The sequence below is a fragment of the Suncus etruscus genome, chromosome 11 (assembly GCF_024139225.1).
Source record: "Suncus etruscus isolate mSunEtr1 chromosome 11, mSunEtr1.pri.cur, whole genome shotgun sequence".
NCBI lineage: Eukaryota > Metazoa > Chordata > Mammalia > Eulipotyphla > Soricidae > Suncus > Suncus etruscus.
The window spans coordinates 80,657,285-80,665,867 of NC_064858.1; the positions used below are offsets into that span (position 1 = coordinate 80,657,285).

Here is an 8,583-nt window from a genome sequence, read left to right on the forward strand (position 1 = left end):
GTGTCACTGCTTATCGCAGTAGCTGAAATAACTAGCAGAAACCACTCCATATTAGCTATATTAGAAACACTTTTCTTTAATCTTTTCATCTTCTTCTTCCCCTCCTTCTCCTCTTCTTCTTCCTTCTCCTTCTCTTTCTTCCATATATGCTGCTGAGGATTGAACCTAGATTAGTCATGTGCAAAGCTAGCTCCTTAACTGCTTTGCTAATATCTCTCTGGCTCCATGTTTTTTGTTCTTTTGCAGTGCTTCTAACTCAAAAAATTATCATTATTTCCCATTTCATGCTGCATTTGAATTGTAATATTGGTAAATTACTTGATTTTTTTTTTTTTTTTTGGTTTTTGGGCCACACCCGGCGATGCTCAGGGGTTACTCCTGGCTGTCTGCTCAGAAATAGCTCCTGGCAGGCATGGGGGACCATATGGGACATCGGGATTTGAACCAACCACCTTTGGTCCTAGATCGGCTGCTTGCAAGGCAAACACCGCTGTGCTATCTCTCCGGGCCCAAATTACTTGATTTTTCTATCTCATATATTACATATCTAAATAGATGATAGATATTCAATTATTTTTGGGGGGGGTTGTTTTTGGGTCACACCTGGCAGCACTCTGAGGTTACTCCTGGCTCTGTGCTCAGAAATTGCTCCTGGAGGCTTGGGGGACCATTGGGATGCAGGGAATCAAACCACAGTCTGCCCTGGGTTGACCTCTTGCAAGGCAAAATCCCTACTGCTGTGCTATCTCTCTAGCCCGAGATTCAATATTTTTATTATGAATAGGTAAAATAAAAGATAAATAGCAGATAAAATTTTCTTTATGTGTTTAGTATTGTTTGTGATGGCCATACTATCAGTCTTATTGGGCCAGAGCCCAAGTGGGTAGGGGCCTTATCTGCATACATCAACCTAGGTTTGATCCCCAGCCACACCAGGAGTAAGTTCTGGGCATCACCAGGTTTGGCTATATATATATATATATAAAAAGAAGAATATTAGCCTTCTTTTTCAAAGGGGAAACTCAGCCAAAGGGGGTTAGTGTGACTTGATGAAAATGGCATGGTTATTTAATCAAACAGCAGCCAGCAGACTACAGATCAGCTCTTCAAACTCTTTTGCTCACTCACTCACTCAGAATCTATTTCTCTACAAAAGTGGCTACATGACATGGTAGAGATGTGGCAAACATGACTCATAGAAGTAGATGTGATACTATACTTTCTTTGAGTGAATTTAAGTATGAGAAGGAAAAAAGTGTCTGGTATATATGCATACAGTCAATTTTTTTTAACTATGGAACGCTTCATGAATTTGCGTGTCATCCTTGCACAGGGGCCATGCAAATCTTCTCTGTATTGTTCCAATTTTAGTATATGTGCTGCTGAAGCAAGCACACAGTCAATTTTTTTAAATTTATGTTTTATTTTTTTGGTTTTTGGGCCACACCCGGCAGTGCTCAGGGGTTACTCCTGGATGTCTGCTCAGAAATAGCTCCTGGCAGGCACGGGGGACCATATGGGACACTGGGATTCGAACCAACCACCTTTGGTCCTGGATCGGCTGCTTGCAAGGCAAACGCCGCTATGCTATCTCTCTGGGCCCGTAAGTCAATTTTTTTTTAATGGCAGAAGACTCCTGCTTGCCAATATTATTCCTTTTTAACTTTTTGTTTGTTTGTTTTGGAGCTACACCAAGTTACACTCAGGGGTTAATCCTGGCTATGCGCTCAGAAATCACTCCTGGCTTGGAGGACCAGGATGGGATGCCAGGATTGAACTGAGGTTTGTCCTGGGTCAGCCACATGCAAGGCAAGTGCACTACTGCTATACTACTGCTCTGGCCCCTACTTTTTAATTTAATTTAATTAATTTATTTTGGTTTTTGGGCCACACCTGGCAGCACTCAGGGGTTACTCCTAGCTCTGTGCTCAGAATTTTCTCCTGGTAGTCTTGGGGACCATATGGGATTCTGGGAATCGAACCCAGGTCTGTCCTGGGTTTGCTGTGTGCAAGGCAAGCGCCCTACTTATGTGCTATCTTTCTGGCCACTGTTCTTCTCCTTTATCAAACTTCACATGCTTCTGAGGTCTGGGGTCTGGCTCTCTATTGTCAAGACATCACTTCTTTCTGGATTCTGCATTGTTACAAGCCCACCAAAGATGTATAGATGGCCCAGCTCTTCTTCACATTAGTGAACAGAACAGATATCCCTGGAACTAACGATCCTGATGCCTTTCTTGTTTCCTCTATACATGAGGTCTGACATACTTTTTCAAAGTAAGTGAGCTGCAATATCCAGGCAAGGAAAACATAACCGTGTGAACTGGGGTATGTATGAGTCTCTACAGATGCAAATGTGGAACCTGGATGTCCATTGACTTGTCAAAGTAGCTCCATGCAAATATATGAGCACCTAGAGTCTCTGTTTCTTCATTAATCAGATAGGTATTTATTCACAAATTCAGTATTTTATAGCTGTAGGGGATTCATGTTTATGCAGGATCTAACAAGAAAAACCTCAGTGGGAAGTCGGGCACCTAAATTCTAGTTAGAATTTTCTGCTTCCTGTAGCCATAAGCAATTCATGTATCTGGTGAAACCTTCCACTTCTTCATCTATGTAATGGGAGGAAGTATTTATAGTCTCAGCTACATGTTCAGATGGGCAGAAATAGGTAGCAAGAGTGGGAAAGCTTCCAGTGGACACGATTCTTTTCCACTATGGAAAAGTTTAAACAAAATAGTAGAAATAATAAAACAGTAAAACATTCATGTATCCAGATCACTTTAGCATAATTAATTCAAGATCTGTCTAGTTTCCTCTTGAACCCAATGTGATCGCATGCATTTTTTGGCTTGGAAGGGGCACATCTGTTTATGCTCAGGGGCTCTTCACTCAGGAAGACCTGGTAGGCTTCCCATTTGGGATGCCAGAGATCAAACTCAGATTGGCTACTTGCAAGGCAGGTGCCTTACCCACTGTACTATCTCTCCAGCCCCATGATCTCATTTTTTTTTTTTGTTCTTGTTTTTGGGCTACACCCAGCAGTGCTCAGGATTTACTCCTGGCTCTGCACTCAGAAATCACAGGCTCAAGGGACCATATGTGATGCTGTGTCTTGAACTCAGATGTCCCAGGTTGGTGGCATACAAGGAAAATGCCTTATCACTGTGCTATCACTGTGGCCCTGGTATCATATATTCTTTTTTTGGGGGGGAGGGGCCACACCCAGCATTGCTCAGGGGTTACTCCTGGCTGTTTGCTCAGAAATAGCTCCTGGCAGGCACGGGGGACCATATGGGACACCGGGATTCGAACCAACCACCTTTGGTCCTGGATCGGCTGCTTGCAAGGCAAACGCTGCTGTGCTATCTCTCCGGGCCCCGGTGTCATATATTCTTAAAGCAAATCTCAACACAATATCATTTACTTTGTAAACAATTAATATATAAAAGAAAAAACTTTTACAACATAAACAGAATGTGATTATCTAAAAATTTGTAGCCAAAAATTTTAGCTTTAAAGAGTTAAAAAATTTTGATATGAATTTAAGAAACAAAATAAAGGGGGTTGGAATGATAGCTCAGTGGTAGGACATTTGTCTTGCAAGCGGGTGACCCAGGACAAACCACGATTCAATCCCCCGGCATCCCATATGGTCCCCCAAGCCAGGAGCAATTTCTGAGTTCATAACGAGGAGTAACCCTGAGCATTACTGGGTGTGGCCTAAAAACCAAAAAAAATAAAATAAATAAAATAAAATAAAAGGACATACCTAAAAAAAGAGTTAAAAGATTAAAAGATCTAAAATAAGCAGAGCAACTGATTCCACTATGCTTCATACTGAAGGTTGATGCATGTTAATAAGGGAGAATGAGATGAAAGAGGAAGAAAATTTGAATTTAAAAAAATAGCCGAACAAATTTTCCATTTCCTGGAGTATGCACTAATAAAACAAGAGCCCTAGGAGAGAGATTGTTGGCAATGTGGAGCTGCAGTGGGGCTGGCATAACCAAATAGAGCTCACCAGAAGAAGTGGCAGTCTCCTAAAAGTAGGACTGCCATCGTGGTGCAATATCCACAGGGAAGCTGAGGCTACGAGCTCAGTGGCAGCAGGAAAGCAAGAGTGTAGGGAGGAGTGTAGTATGAAGTGGAGGGTGAAATGGCAGTATGGGACATATTCTGGTCTTTATTCTGAAAAAACAATAAAAGCTGCAAGTTTAAACCTTCTAAGAGTGTATGCAATAGCTATCAAAAAACTCATTGACTACAGTTTTTTTTGGAATAAAATTATTCAGACATAGGAAACTATGGTGGGAAGACAAAGCAATGATCAAGGCCAGAGAAGGTGATACTTCACACTGCAGGTGTAGTATGGGAAAGGATATGGGGCAAGTGTAAGTTTGATAACTAGATTGGAGGAGCACTGGTATTTGTATTGCATTTGTTTTTATTTAGTCATACGTATATCCAGCACAAGGATATATATGCAATAATGTTCATTTTTTTGTTTGTTTGTTTTTGGGCCACACCTGGCGGTGCTCAGGGGTTACTCCTGGCTGTCTGCTCAGAAATAGCTCCTGGCAGGCACGGGGGACCATATGAGACACCGGGATTCGAACCAACCACCTTTGGTCCTGGACCAGCTGCTTGCAAGGCAAACGCCGCTGTGCTATCTCCCCGGGCCCGCAATAATGTTCATTTAATATGAGAGATTTGATGAAAGAAAGACAAATAGGTCCTTGCATTATAACTAATTAAATAAAACCACACTATAAACATAAAAATTACAGTTAAAAATCTCAGTTTATCTTTAAAAATTCCACTTTATGCAATAGACCCATGAAAACAGGCTGAAAGGGCCTGGAGCAATAATAGTACTGAGAGCATCTCGTTTGTTCCCCAGAGCACTGCCAGAAATAATTTTTTAGTGTAAGTAACCAGAAGTAACTCCTGAGCATTACCAAGTGTGGTCCCCCCAGAAAAAACAAACAAACAAATGAACAAAATGGTTAAGAGAGTCTGGAGACAGTAACAAGGTTAAGGTGTTTGCCTTGAAGTTCAAATCTCAGCACCACATATAGTTCTCCAAGCACAGCCAGGAGTGATACCTGAGCACAGAGTCAGACATAATCCCTGAGCACTGCCAGGTATGGCCCAACCATTGCTCAACAAATCATCAAAAAAGTGAGAAAAAAAAAAAAAAACCAAGAAGTTTAGATGTAATGGAAGCATCCAGGGTCCTTTGGAAGATAGCACAGGTTTCAACTTGGGAGAAAATAGTTGTTTTGCTGTTGTGGATGCAGTAGGAGTAGGAGATCAGAACAGAGGACCTACCCAGACACTCTACAGTGACAGATTTCATTCTGGACTTGCTAGGCATTTAGGAAGTATCTGATGTCTCGTTGGAATTCCAAAGGCATGCAAATACATGTTTGCATCCTCATACAGAAAACCAAACTAAGAGCATTAAGATACAGGCAAATATTCTCACTTCTACACAAACACATGCAGACACTCAAAGGCAGATGTAAATGTGGAAGTACAAATCAACAAAACACAAGTACACATATGGGAAAGCAAAAGGATAGCAATCTAAACATTCATATTTATGGGAACCTGAAATAACACACTGGCAAATTCTGGAGCAAAATTGCAAAAAGTCATCTACAAAAGCCTAGAGGCATGAGTCACATTTATTCATAGCCTTTTAATCTGGCCAAGCCCCTTTCTATCTGACGCCAAACAAATGGGCCAGATATTGGCTAAAGCGACAGTCTGAGTCATATTCAAGCAAATATGCACCTGAAAGACTTCATCCCAAGGTCTTTTCACGGACACTGCCCACACAAGTCCTCCATCCTCCATTTCTGTCTCACCTTGAAAGGCAAAACTAAAGGTGTGGCATGGTGTTTTGTGTATTTCTGTCCACATAAACACATATTTCTTTGATTTAAGAATCCAGCTTAGGTAGAAGGAGCATATACAAACTTGATGTTGATAAGACAATATGTTTTGCTTATCTATGCTAAAAATATAGGTTGGTTTAAATTAATTGACCCAAGGAGGTCAATTTTGGCATCCTAGAGATATCATCTGAGAGTGCTTTCTTGGGACCTGAGTGAAGCTATGTCAAATTTTTTTGTTTTTGTTTTTTTGGGTCACACCCAGCATCGCTCAGGGATTACTCCTGGCTCTATGCTCAGAAATCGCTCCTGGCAGACTCGGGGGACCATATGGGACGCCGGGATTTGAACCAATGACCTTCTGCATGAAAGGCAAACGCCTTACCCTCCATGCTATCTCTCCGGCCCCAAGCTATGTCAATTTTTTAAATTTGGGGCCACACCTGGGTTGTGCTAAGTGCTTACTCCAGGCTCTGTGCTCAGAAATCACTCCTGGAAGGCTCAGATGACCATTTGGGATGCTAGGAATCGAACCTGGATCGACTGCATGCAGGGCAAATGCCTTTCCCACTATGCTATCATTATGGCCTCAAATTTCAAGGTTTTCATCTTTGTGTGAATATTTCTATGTACGGGGAAACACAAACAATGCTTGGAGTGAGGTGATCACTCCTGGAGGTGCTTAGGGGAATGTATGGTACTAGGAATTGAATCAGGATCAGTCATATGCAATGTAAGCACCTAAACCCTTTACTAACTTTCTAGCCCTCTGTATGTGTTCTTGTGTTTTAGTGAACATACCAATCAATTCAAATATTAACAGTGATGGGAAATGCATAAAACAACTGGTTAAGGAGATTTTGTATGTCCCCCAAGTAATTCAGTGTCAGAAAGAGTAAACAGAGGGCTAGAGACATAATACAGTATGCAGGAATCATGCCTGGAACATGACTGACCTTGGTTCCATCCCCAGCACTCTCTCTGGTTTCTCAAACCTTGTCAGTAGTGACTCCCTAAGTACAGCTCCAAGAGTCATCCTGAGCACCACTGAGTGTGGTCTCTCGACAACAAACAACAACAACAACAACAAAGCAGAATTTGGGTTTTAAAACAAGATATATCAGTTGAGGAGAGATAAACCTTTGGGGCTATTTGACACTCTGCTCACCAAAAACAATCAACTCACAGAAATGTTTTTATTCCAACAAAATTTTGTGAAATACAGCATCAGTAATAGCATCTGAGACTAGGAGACCTAAATTTATTTGCACTGAAAGTTAATCTATTCTAGGATTTAAACTAGAAGAAGGGTTGTACACGCAAACGCACACTTGGAAGGATAAAGCAATGATGCAAGGATGGCTGTGAGTGCACGTAAGAGATTATGTCCAATTACAGCTAACTGCAGTGGTAAGGTAGTAAATATTATGGGGCTGGAATGGTGGTAGTACAGCAGTAGAGCTCTTGCATGTGGTCAACGGAGATTCCATTCTTGGCATCTTATGTGAACCTCTGAGCCTTATGAGTGACCCCTGGGTGCAGAACCAGGAGTAAGTCCTGAGAACTACCAGTTGTGACCCCAAAACAAAACAAAATAATTCTATAGAGGGCCGGAAAGATAGCCCAGCGGTAGGGCATTTGCTTACAAGCAGCCCATCCAGGATGGATGGTGGTTTGAATCCTGTCATCCCATATGGTCCCCCGTGCCTGCCAGGAGTGATTTCTGAGTGCAGAGCCAGGAGTAACCCCTGAACACTGGCTGTGATCCAAAAACCAAAAAAAAAAAAAAAAATCCTATAAAGGGAGTTGCAGAGAATAAAAAAATCAGAATATAGGGGCCAGAGAGATAGCACAGTGGTAGGGCATTTTCCTTGCATGTGACTGACCCAGGACAGACCTGGGTTCGATTGCCGGCATCCCATATGGTCCCTCAAGCCTGCCAGGAGTGATTTCTGGGCATAGAGCCAGGAGTAACCCCTGAGTGCTGTTGGGTATGGCCCCCCCCAAAAATTTTTTTCAGAATATAAAATAGTGAAGGTACCTTAGGACTCATATGGAAAAAGAGAATTGGAAAAGTTATTTGTTCAAGGTTCCATAGCATAGCAAACAGGGGACCAAAGTGCTAGTATAGTTAATAGGGTATTTTTCTTGCAGATAGTCAACCTGGTTTTAATCCCTGGTATCTAACATGATCTGCCAAGCCCCCATCATAAGTGATCCCATATTGAGAGCCAGAAGTAACACCTTAGCTCACCGGGTGTGGCTCAACAAACAAACCAATCTAAACCAAAACAAAACAAAACAACACCTCCCCTTCAAAAAAGCATAGTATAGTATGTGGATGACTGAGGCATATTTAGATACTATATTATTTTTCTAAAACAAGGTGCCACAGCCTAAGTGTTTTAAACAAACAAACAAGAATGTTACCTGGGGCTAGAGCAATAGCATTGTGGATAGGGCATTTGCCTTGCATGAGTCTGACCTAGGTTTGATCCCCAGCATTCCTGAGCCTGCCAGGAGTGATTTCTGAGTAAAGAGCCAGAAGTAAATCCTGAATGCCTTTGGGTGTGCAAACAAAAAAATGTTCCAAGTTCTGCAAGCTAGAAATCAAAACTCAAGGGGTTAGCAGGGTTGATTTCTTTTGAGGCCTCTCTCCTTGGCTTGCAAATAGTCT

The 8,583-nt window shown here is 41.9% G+C and overlaps 1 non-coding gene across 1 annotated transcript; it reads right to left on the reverse strand.

The window, feature by feature from the left end:
* Positions 1–1,288: 1,288 nt before the first annotated feature.
* On the reverse strand, positions 1,289–1,395 carry LOC126023554 (U6 spliceosomal RNA). The gene has a single exon (XR_007500669.1). It is a non-coding gene; the product is annotated as a U6 spliceosomal RNA (small nuclear RNA).
* Between the last annotated feature and the right edge of the window lie 7,188 nt (positions 1,396–8,583).